This window comes from Notamacropus eugenii, chromosome 6, assembly GCF_028372415.1.
Source record: "Notamacropus eugenii isolate mMacEug1 chromosome 6, mMacEug1.pri_v2, whole genome shotgun sequence".
Lineage (NCBI taxonomy): Eukaryota > Metazoa > Chordata > Mammalia > Diprotodontia > Macropodidae > Notamacropus > Notamacropus eugenii.
Window position 1 is genome coordinate 270,349,087 of NC_092877.1, and position 11,639 is coordinate 270,360,725.

Consider the following 11,639-nt stretch of genomic DNA (forward strand, 5'->3'; position numbering starts at 1 on the left):
TTTCCCCCAGGTTACCAGTCTTCCCCAGGCCACTTTCAGTCTCTCTCCTTCTCCTCATACCCTTTCTCCCCACTGACTTCAAAAAAGTCCTAAAACTGACCTGGGACAAAGGAATGTGAGGGAAAAGACTGACAATTCTAGCCTTGACCATACCTTACAAGAAATGATGATTCATGATGAATTGGCCCCCAGGCTAACAACCCAAGACCCACAGAAAATCTATTTAGATCAACTAAGCAACAGAGCCCTTGCTCAAAGTCAGCCTTATACCTCTGTCATCAATCCCAGACTCGCCAAGGAAATGTAAATGCAGGGGGAATTCCAGGCCAGGACCAGCCTTACATAATAACCCAAACTCAGGATGGGGCCAGTCTGGAAACACCAGACTGCAACAAAATCAACCTTTGGTCTCTGGCTGGAAATTCTAGACAAGTAAAAAACTGACCCAGCAATTTAAACACTCAAATGACTTGATGTAACAGTTGGAAATCTAAGTTCAAAAAATTCACTAATATCCTGACTTGATCTAGTACCATTTCTGAGATAGGTTCCTGGGGACTTTTCTCCACCTGTCAAACTAGTGGCTATCATTCTTTCCTGGTCTGTGCATATGTCTTGCTACCTGCTTTCAACTGCTAAGCCTCTTGCTGCCTCCACTTGCGCCCTCTCTTAAGTCCTGTATGCCCATGCCAAAATTATTTTTCTTTTCATTTGTCTCTGAGAATTTTCCTGTGCAACGTTCCCACTTTTTTGTTGTTGTGCACCACCCCCATCTAAAGAACTGTAAGACAATTTGGCACTACTTTGCCCTTAATTCATTAGTCATGTGGCTCTTTGGGGCCACCGTCCCAAGAGATCTAGACCAGAACTAAACAATTTTTATATCCACCTTGGTGAAGTCATTGCTTTGCTGCCAACTTCATCAACTTCTGGGCTTGCTGATTTGGCAGAAACCACTTTTACCTGATTCCCCTACAAGGCATTCTTTACTATTCCCTCTGGTTCTATTATAAATACCTTAGTCCACTGCTCAACCTACTGTGTAAGTTCCCCAAGAGGTACTGACTTTGCCTGCACCTCTGACAGTTATACTCATTTTTCCATTTTAATATTTACTCCTCTTAATGTCACCTGGGACACTAGGCAACTCCCTGTATCAGCAAGGACCCTGACATACACAAGAAGGCATGCTGTACAGGTTCTTAGATGTACTTTTCTAAAAAGGAAAGGCAACTTTTGAGGGGTCAACAATCTACTTTAATCAAGTACATATATCATTCACTTAGTTCGTGGGGAAAAGGCAGCACCCTGAACTTCAGAGAAAATGCAAACCGAGAAACAAAGATCAACAGACAGGGCTTCCAACTGTCTGACCATAATCAATACATACATAGTTACCAGAGACAGAAGCACCAAGATCTGGGTTTTCAAAGGAGGGTGGGAGGGTTGGTTCCTCAGTGGCTGCTCAGAGTCTCATTTGTCCAAACAAACACTTCCAATGAGTAAGTCCCAAAGTAAAACCTTACCTCAGAGTATTTATACACTTTTCAGAGTCAGAGGGCATCACAACCCTTGAGAACCAGTACATCATTAGAAAATTAACAAAAAGTGTGGGCCTTCCCTGATCAAGCTTCCCTTAATGGGCAGGCCCATTAATAGGTGGAGAAGCTCTTTAACTCTCAATATCATTACAGCCCTCAATGTGTAGATTAATAAAATCCTACAGCTGGTCCCTTGACAGACCTGTAACCTACCAGCCTCAGTATCTACTCTACTCTCATATCCATTTCCCATTTTCATTAATCTCACCTGTATTCTTACCATCATTAACCTGCAGCTACCCTTTTATAACTCTGATCCCCCTTTTTCTAATAATCCACTTTAGGAACATCTCACTGAATGAGAAGGTGTCTTTGTGCCTATTGTAATTGGCTTATGTGACACTATTGGCATAGTGAGGGTGAAACTGGATCATAAGGACTCCGCAATCCCTCAAGGAAGCAAAGATGGCTATGGCAGAGATCCTCAAGAGCAAATCCCAGATACAGATGAGAGCCTAAAAATTCTCCTTGGAGGCCAGAGCTATGTTGTTATGGTTATGGAAATCAAATAATCTTCAACTTCCTGCTGGCCAGTTGAGATGGAAATATATGTATATATATGGACTTGCTAACATTTTCTGTTGTGTTTGAGTGGACAAAACTCTCAAGGTCCATGAATTATCTCAAAAAGATGTTCCACTAGTCAGAATAGACAGACAATCTGAGAATATTTAAAACATCTCCTCCACATTCTCTCCCAGGTTAAGGAATTATTTCCTTGAATTATGTCAGATGAATGGAATGACTGAACCCATAGTCTTCTAGACATTATTATTGCATTCTCCTTTATAATTCCCACTAAGTTTTTCTGGTAACTTCTACACTGTAGTTCTAAGGAAAATGGGTACTACTGTTAAGATGTAGTCATTTAGACAATTCGTGTTAAATGATCATTAGGAATATTGATTGGGTTGTGATAATTGTTATTCTTGAAATATATTCTTTAATATTGTGGTTGTAAATTTTGGGACTCCTGTATGGAGTCACTTAGGCTAAGTGGTCCTTCTGACTATAAACATAAAAGCAATGGTAGATGGCTTGTACTTTTCCACTGTCCTGACTCTTATTTTGACCCTATGTCAAACATTGAAACAATCACAGCTTTTGGTTGTATGAGATTGGTCAAATACAGGGGCTGCAAATTATACATATTCTTGAGATCTCTGATTACCAACTCAAATTCTCACTCAATTTCTGGGCTCAGTAAGGAACCTCGGATAAGAACAAAGCCAATCTAGCTATCCCAACACCCAAATGGCTCAATAAAACAGCTGGAAAACTAAATTTCCCCCCAAAATCACTATGACGTGGTTAAATGTCCTCCACCAGGTGGTATCTGTAAGGGACTGGGGTGATTCCCCACCACATCTGATTTTGATTAGGAATGCCTTCTCCCACATCTAACACTTCCAGCATTGATTAACTGTTCTCGATCTTGCCCATTTCTAAAGTGTAAAACCTTCCTGCTCAGACCCCACTCTGAGTGTGTTTACTAACGTTATTGTTACTCTACAGTCTCCATCTCTCAAATTGTGAATTCCTTTGCTTTTGAGGGGTTGTGTTTCTACTTTCATTGCCTATGGTGTATGTTAATGTTTTTTTTGTTTTGTTTTGTTTTTTTTTATCTTTTTGCCTGTTTGCTGTGTCACTAATAATAAAGCTAATGATTTCTCTACCTCCCCAAATATAAATTTTCTGTAAATTCTCAAACTTCTATCTTTGATCTAACCCAAGTCACAAGGAAAAATATAATGACAGGATAGTAGATGTAGAACCAGAGTTTTTTTCCATTTTACAGATGAGAAAAATGAGGCAATATGGTATTAAGTGCCTTGCCCAGGGTCATAAAAGTAAGAAATGAGAAAATGCACTAGTATGAAGGACAATTTTGGACCTCTACTTTATTGGAGAAAGTGTTTTTTTTTTTTTCATTTTTACCTGATAATTTTTTAGATTTCTATATTATTTGAAACTTAAAATGAGAGAGACAGGAGAGAGAGAGAGAGAGAGAGAGAGAGAGAGAGAGAGAGAGACAGAGAGACAGAGAGACAGAGAGACAGAGAGACAGAGATAGAGAGACAGACACAGAGACAGAGAGAGACAGAAAGAAACAGAGAGAGAGAGAGAGAGAGAGAGAGAGAGAGAGAGAGAGAGAGAGAGAGAGAGAGAGAGAGAGAGGTTCTTTATTCTAGAGGTATAAAACATGTAAAATCATTTGGCTACATACTCCCAAGTATAGTCTGAACCAAGTTAAAATGTAATTGGAAAATATTTGACAAAGCTAAAAGTACAAGAAAATATACGTAATATTACATTTTAAATGATGTCAATATAAAAAGATCCTTATATATAGATTAGTGGCCCACATTTCTATTTGAATTTGACATAACTGTTTTATTCAATAATAATACAATTCTGTGGCTTTTTATAGTTTGTGTTACAAGAGGAGAGGAGAGGAGGAGAGAAGAGGAAAGGGAGCAGGAGAGGAGAGAAGAAGATACAAGGAGAGGAGAAGAGAAGAGAAAAGAAAAGAAGAGAAGAGAAGTCCATCTAAGAGATCACAAGAAAATTCTAAACCTCCATTATCAAAAGCTGAATGACTTTATTTTAAAACTCTTTAAATTTTAATTCAATTGAATTCCTTTCTTAAATATTCATTTCACATGTGTAGTTTCTAGAATGAATTCAGGGTCATATTTTAAATCTGACAGGTGGGGGTGTATTGAAACATTTCTCATTATAGACACCAAACCAAGATGAGTATCAGACTCCAAAAACCAAAATACTCTGTAGCTGAGATGCTCATTGCTTTTAATTATTCTGTGCAGCAAAGAATATTAAATGTAAAAGTCTTTAATATATTAATATTTAATCTGACATAAAATAAGATTAAGTTTCTATATGGTTAGTGCTGAAAAACAATGGAGACTTAACAACAAAACTGAGGACAAATGTCTGTCCCTTGTCATTCAGATAACATTCTACAAACCAGTCAAAAAATTCTCTTAGATAAATTTACTGGGTGAAAACTATTTAAATGACATATATCCAGACCACAGTCATATGATGTAAAATTTTATTTTCTAGGGAAAGTATCACTTTTATTTATCTTTCTAGAAATGTAGAGAAAAGAAATATATCAATATAAATTTCCCTTTGTATGATGAGGAAGGTGTTATATTGACTTTGTATAATACTTATCATTCAAAATGTAAATCAGTCTAGATCGAGAGATAAAATGTAGAGTGTTCCATTTATTATAGTAATATATAAAAGACAAAATAAGTCAATAATTATAATTTAGAGTATATAACTCTACTGAAGTTTACTGGTCCCTTCATTATACTATGATTCCTCTCCTTCTGTAAGTTCGCTGATATATGGTAAATCAACCTTATCTGGATCATAGCTATTGATAGAGAGCTCATTACCTGACTATTCAGCCAATTTTAGAACATTGGTTCTTATAATGAATTAGTGAGCCAGTGTGTATAATGTATAGAGTTCTGGACTGAGAATCAGTGAGAACAAGATTGAAATCTTACTTATGAAATTGCATTATCATTGACAATCACGAAATTTTTTTGAAATTTTATTTTCTTGACTGCAAAATGAGGAGATAATGTTTGTGATATTTATCACATAATAGTAGTACGGCTCAAATGATATAATGAATATAATACTATGCATGTAAAAATCAGTAATTATTCTTATCATCAATATATAGAACCCAAATTTTGTTCTGAATACTTTCTATCCAACTTACACCAGTTCTGTACTCTGAGGGAGAACTAAGTATATACTACTTTATTTTCATATAGTCTTTCAAATATAGGAGTTACCATCTGTTCCTATATACAATCTGCGCATCTTCAGACTAATCTTCACAAGTTCATTCTATTATATTTCCTATGTTATGTTTTCTAGAACCTTGAACCCTGATTTTCCTTCTGTACAGTGCATCTCTTGAAATAATTTTAATTTTTTCCAGTGTTTCTTTAAAAATACAGTATCTTTAAAGGAGGAAATAAACACACACACACACACACACACACACGACTTGCCTCATAAAGCAGAGGCCAATGACATTATTATGCTGTGTTAGTTAAATGCTAAATTTCAATTGACAAGCAAATGGTTTTGCCATACCCATATTTCAATAGTGAGACTCTCTAGGAGAGTTCTTTTTTTGAACTTGTGAATTAGCCCTAAAGATTCATATTTGAGACCAAGGAAAGAACGAATACACTCAGACTACAATTGTACTAATTATATAATTACAGATAACCAGGAAAGGACACAGGAAAGAATGATAAGTGACCCAAAATAAGATTCAAATGCAATAAATGTTGCAGCCCAGTGGTTTGCTCTTTGCTATCTCCCATTGATGTTTCTCCTGTATCATGACAGCAAAAGCCCCTGTGAAAAGGAAAAATCATGGAGGTAGGTGTAAAAATAGACCTCCCTGCTTGTACTTTTACACCAAAATAATGGATACCATGTCAGTACAAGTCACTTGGGCAGTCACGAAAACAGTCTATATGACTTGGCTTTCATGTTTCTGGGTTCTCCTTATCTTCTATTTTATAACCCTGTGTTGCTTTCATTTTTTTTATTTTCCTGCTTGCTACAGTGTATCATTTTTAATTATTGCCTCTATGTTTTGAATTCTTTACATTTATTATTCCTTTTGGCAAACATTATCATTACAATTATGTCCATTTTTCCAGTCATTTTCCAATCACTGAGCACATATTTTGTTTTCATATTTTATTATAATAATATTACTATGAACAATGTTTTGTACACACAGGCTCTTTCTTGCGGTTAAAAACATTTTTCCTTCACCTGTAGTCCCAGTATTGGAATGTCTAGGTCAAAAGGCATAGGCAATTTATTAATTTAAGTCATAAATGATAAATGGTTTTACAGAGCAGTTGAGCAACTCTTAGTCCTACTACTAGTGAATTAGTAAACCCACTTACCTTGACTGTTCTGACAGAATTTTCCCATATTCACCCGTGTATTTCATTGATGAGTATGAATTGATACTTCAGAATTGTTTTTATTTAAATTTGTTTATTTGAAATTTTGAAATGTTTTCAGTTATTTAAAGATTTAATTTCTTGCTATGTCTGTCCAGTTAGACCAATTGTTTATTGATAAATATCTCTTCATCACATGCATTTGGGTTAATTATTTATAGATTGTGAATGTCAGACTTTTTTCAGCTATATTCAATGCAAAACTATTTTCTAAGTGCAAAGACATTTCCAAAATATAATTTTTTTCTCCTAGCAACACATTAACTTTATTTGCACAAAAGAATTTTAATTATATATAATTTTGTACAATTATGATAGTCTGTTTCATATTTTCTCTTCAACTTTGAGTCTACTTATTAATTTTCTTTTCTCTGTTAACCGTAAATGCTGCAAATATTCCATTTCATTCTACCTTTGTGATAATACTTTTTTATAATCATATCATTTAAAAATTTCAAATTTACTATGATAGAAGGCAAAAGATACAGATCTAGTTCTATTATTTCCCTTTCCCTTGACCCCTTCCTAGTTTCTCCAACAGCTTTTTATTGAATTGAAGAGTTCTTTCTTTTTTTCCCCACTTATCTTTTTTTATTTAAGTTGTCAACATTCATTTCCACAAAATTCTGACTTCCAAATTTTTTCCTCATCTCTCCCCTCCTCCCACTCCAAAACTTGGAGGATTCTAATTACCCCTATAACCAATCAGCCCTCCCTTCTAACATCCCTCCCTTCCCTTATCCCCATCTTCTCTTTTGTCCGGTAGGGCAAGATAAATTTCTATACCCAATTACCTGTATTTCTTATTTACCAGTTGTATGCAAGAACAATACTCAACAGCTGTTCCTAAAACTTTGAGTTTCAATTGTTCTTCTTTCCTCCTTCCCTACTCACCCCCATTGGGAAGGCAAGCAATTCAATATAGGCTCTCTATGTGTATATTTGCAAATGACTTCCTTAATAGTCATGTTGTGTAAGAATAACTATATTTCCCTCCATCCTATCCTGCCCCCATTTCTTCTGTTCTCTCTTTTGACCTTTTCCTTCCCCAAGAGTGTTGACTTCTAATTGCTCCCTCCTCTCATTGCCCTCCCTTCCATCATTCCACCCACCCTGCTTGTCTCTTTCTCCGCTACTTTCCTGTATGGTAAAATTAGTTTTCATACCAAAATTAGTGTGCATTTTTTCCTTCCTTGAGTCGAATGTGATGATAGTAAGCTTCATCTTTTCTCTCTCACCTCCCCCCTATTTCCCTCCATGGAAAAGTCTTTTACTTGCCTCTTTTATGAGAGATAATTTGCCCCATTCCATTTCTCCCTTTTCTTCTCTCTCTCTCTCTCTCTCTCTCTCTTTCTCTCTCTCTGTCTCTCTCTCTGTCTCTGTCTCTCTCTGTCTCTCTCTCTGTCTCTGTCTCTCTCTCTGTCTCTCTCTGTCTCTTTGTCTCTCTGACTCTGTCTCTCTCTCTCTCTCTCTCTCTCTCTCTCTCTCTCTCTCTATATATATATATATATATATATATATATATATTCCTCTCTCATCCTTTAGTTTCATTTTTTTAGATATAATCCCATCCTATTCAACTCACTCTGTGCCATCTGTGTGTGTGTGTATATAATCCCACCAACTACCTAGATACTGAAAAAAAATTCAAGAGTTACAAATATTGTCTTTCCATGTAGAAATGTAAACAGTTCAGCTTTAGTAAGTCCATTATGATTTCTCTTTCCTGTTTACCTCTTCATGCTGCTCTTGATTCTTGTGTTTGAAAGTCAAATTATCTTTTCATTTCTGGTCTTTTCATCAAGAATACTTCAAAGTCCACTATTTGATTGAACGACCATTTTTTTCCCTGAAGTATTTTACTCAGTTTTGCTGGGTAGGTGATACTTGGTTTTAGTCCAGCTTCCTTTGACTTCTGGAATATCATATTCCATGCCCTTCGATCCCTTAGTGTTGAAGCTACTAGATCTTGTGTTATCCTGATTGTATTTACACAATACTCAAACTGTTTCTTTCTAGCTGCTTGCAACATTTTCTCCTTTACCTGAGAACTCTGGAATTTGGCTATAATGTTCCTAGAAGTTTCTCTTTTTGGATCTCTTTCAGGAGGTGATCAGTGGATTCTTTCAATATTTATTTTGCTCCCGGTTCTAGAATATCAGGGCAATTTTCCTTGATAATTTCATGAAAGATGATATCTAGGTTCTTTTTTTGGTCATGGGTTGCAGGTAGTCCCATAATTTTTGAATTGTCTCTCCTGGATCAGTTGTTTTTCCAATGAGATATTTCATATTATCTTCCATTTTTTTTTTATTCTTTTGGTTTTATTTTGCGATTTATTCATTTCTCATAAAGTCATTAGGCTCCATCTGTTCCATTCTAAGTTTTAAAGAGCTATTTTCTTCAGTGAGCTTTTGAACCTCCTTTTCCATTTGGCTAATTCTGCTTTTTAAAGCATTCTTCTCCTCATTGGCTTTTTGAACCTCTTTTGCCAGTTGAGTTAGTCTATTTTTAAAGGTGCTATTTTCTTCAGCATTTTTTTGGGTCTCCTTTAGCAAGTTGTTGACCTGCTTTTCATGATTTTTTTGCATCTCTCATTTCTTTTCCCAATTTTTCCTCCACCTCTCTAACTTGATTTTCAAAATCCTTTTTGAGCTCTTCTATGGCCTGAGCCCATGGTATATTTATTTTGCATGTGTGGGATACAGAAGCCTTGACTTCTGTGTCTTTCCTTGATGGTAAGCATTGTTCTTCTTCATCAGAAAGGAAGGGAGGAAGTATCTGTTCACCAAGAAAGTAACCTTCTATAGTAATTTTTTTTTTCCCATTTTTGGGCATTTTCCCAGTCAGTGACGTGATTTTTGGGTCCTTTGTCAAAAGCAGGGTATACTCTGGGGCTCTGTAAGATCTCAGTTCCTCCAAGCTGGCACAATCAAGTGTGTACACTGGCCTGGGAGCAGACAGAGATTTTTGTGCCCACAATCTTAGTAGAGTTTCCTCTTCACAACCACCTTTCCTCCAGTTCAGCCAAGCCAGCACTGGCATCTAACATTCAGATAAGCTGCATGGTCAGGGCCGCCATTCAATGTGAGATAAAGATGAGCTGCTACAGGGCCTCTACACAGAGCTGAGGTAAGAATGAGTTGCTCAGTGCTCCCAGGGGTTTTACGATGCAACAGTGGATGTGGGCTGCTGTGGGAGCTGCTGTCGCCTGCCTGATGTGGCCTCTGTGGCCGTTGCCTGAGGTCAGAGCTATGGGAAGGCCCTTCTCTCTTCTTGGCCAGCTGAAAAAACCCTGTCACTGACCTTTGACACCTGTGGGTTGAAAGATCAGCCAACCACTGCTACTGCGACTGGGGATTCTTCCCCTGAAGCCTGTTTACATCCTCCTCCCAGGGTCCCAACTAAAGCTGGGCTGGGCTTGGCTCCACGTCTGGTGTGATAGACATTTCCCAACAGCCTTTCAGGTCACCTTGGGTTGGAAATCTCCTTCACTCTGTTGCTCTCCACTTGTGCTGCTCTAGAATTCATTGAGAGTCTTTCTTCACAGATATTTTATGGGCTGTGTGGGAAGAGCTACTTCTAGGTATGTCTTTCTACTCTGCCATCTTGGCTCCACCCCCTCTAATGAGTTCTTTCTTGAATAAATTTTATTGCTGCATTTATTAAATGAATTAAATTAAATTCCTGAGTCACAACCATGGCTGAAGAACAGGTACAGGTCAAGTTGTTTATCAAGGTTGGCAGTGGGGGGTGCGGAGATTTGGAAGTTCCCCTTCTCCTGAAGACTTTTCATCTTTCTTTGGCTTAAGGGTATCACCTTCAGTGTCACCACCATAGAGAGCAAGAGGAGAACAAAGATAGTACAGAAGATGTGTCTTGGAGGTCAGCTCCCATTTTTACTGTATGGCACTGAAGTACACATGGACACTAAAGACTGAAGAGTTTCTGGAGGAGGTGCTAAGCCCTAGGAACTCCAAGTTGGCAGCTAAGAACCTAGAATCCAACACAGCTGGCTTAGACATCTTCTCTAAATTTTCTGCCTACCTCAAGAATTCAAACCCAGCAGTCAATGCCAACTTGGACAATGGGCTGTTGAAAGCCCTGAAGGTTCTTGACAACTGTCTGACATCAGCAAATCCCAAAGAGATTGATGAGACAAATGCAGAAGTTGAAGGTGTGTCCCACAAAATGTTTCTGGTTGGTGATGAGCTTACATTGCCTGATTACAACCTACTGACAGGACAGCTAAGTGGTGCAGTGGATAGAGCACCAGTGCAGGAGTCAGAAGAACCTGAGTTCAAATCTCGCCTCAGACACTTGACACTCACTAGCTGTGTGACCTTGGGCAAGTCACTTAATCCCAGTTACCTCATCCTGGGTCATCTCCTGTCATCCTGATGAATATCTGGTCACTGGATTCAGATGGCTCTGGAGAAGAAGTGAACCTGGTGACCTGCACAGCCCTCTCTCACTCAAAACAAAGTCAAGTGCAAGTCATGTCATTATTTCTCTGATGGCATTGTCTTCCACGGCAAGGAAGGATGAACCCCTCCCCCCACACACACACACATACACACACAGCTTACTGTCCAAGCTCCATATTGTACAGGTTGTATGTAAAAAACATAGAGGATTTTCTATTCTAGAGGCATTTTGAGAGTTATAAAGATACTTATGCAATGCTTATGCCAAAGAAGAATTTGTCTGTACTTGTCCAGATGCTGAGGCAATACAACTAATTTATGAGCTAGTAAAGCCATACAACAGGCATTGACAGAGTTTCTTTCATCCTTTACCCTGACACTTCTTTCACAAATGGCTTGCTAACCTGCCCAATCTACACATTTCAAATGACCATGAGCACAGAATTTTGAAATAATGTACAGAAGGGCAGGGAAGGTTGTTGGGGGTCAGCATGGGGAGGAAAATGAGTGTCTTTTAAAGGGATAGAATGAAAATATTTCAGTAATAAAATAACAAAAATACTTTA

General features: G+C 37.6%; 1 pseudogene; it reads left to right on the forward strand.

Moving 5' to 3' along the window:
• The first annotated feature begins 10,346 nt into the window (after window positions 1-10,346).
• Window positions 10,347-11,423, forward strand: LOC140512342 (chloride intracellular channel protein 1 pseudogene; annotated as a pseudogene).
• The last annotated feature ends 216 nt before the right edge of the window (window positions 11,424-11,639 follow it).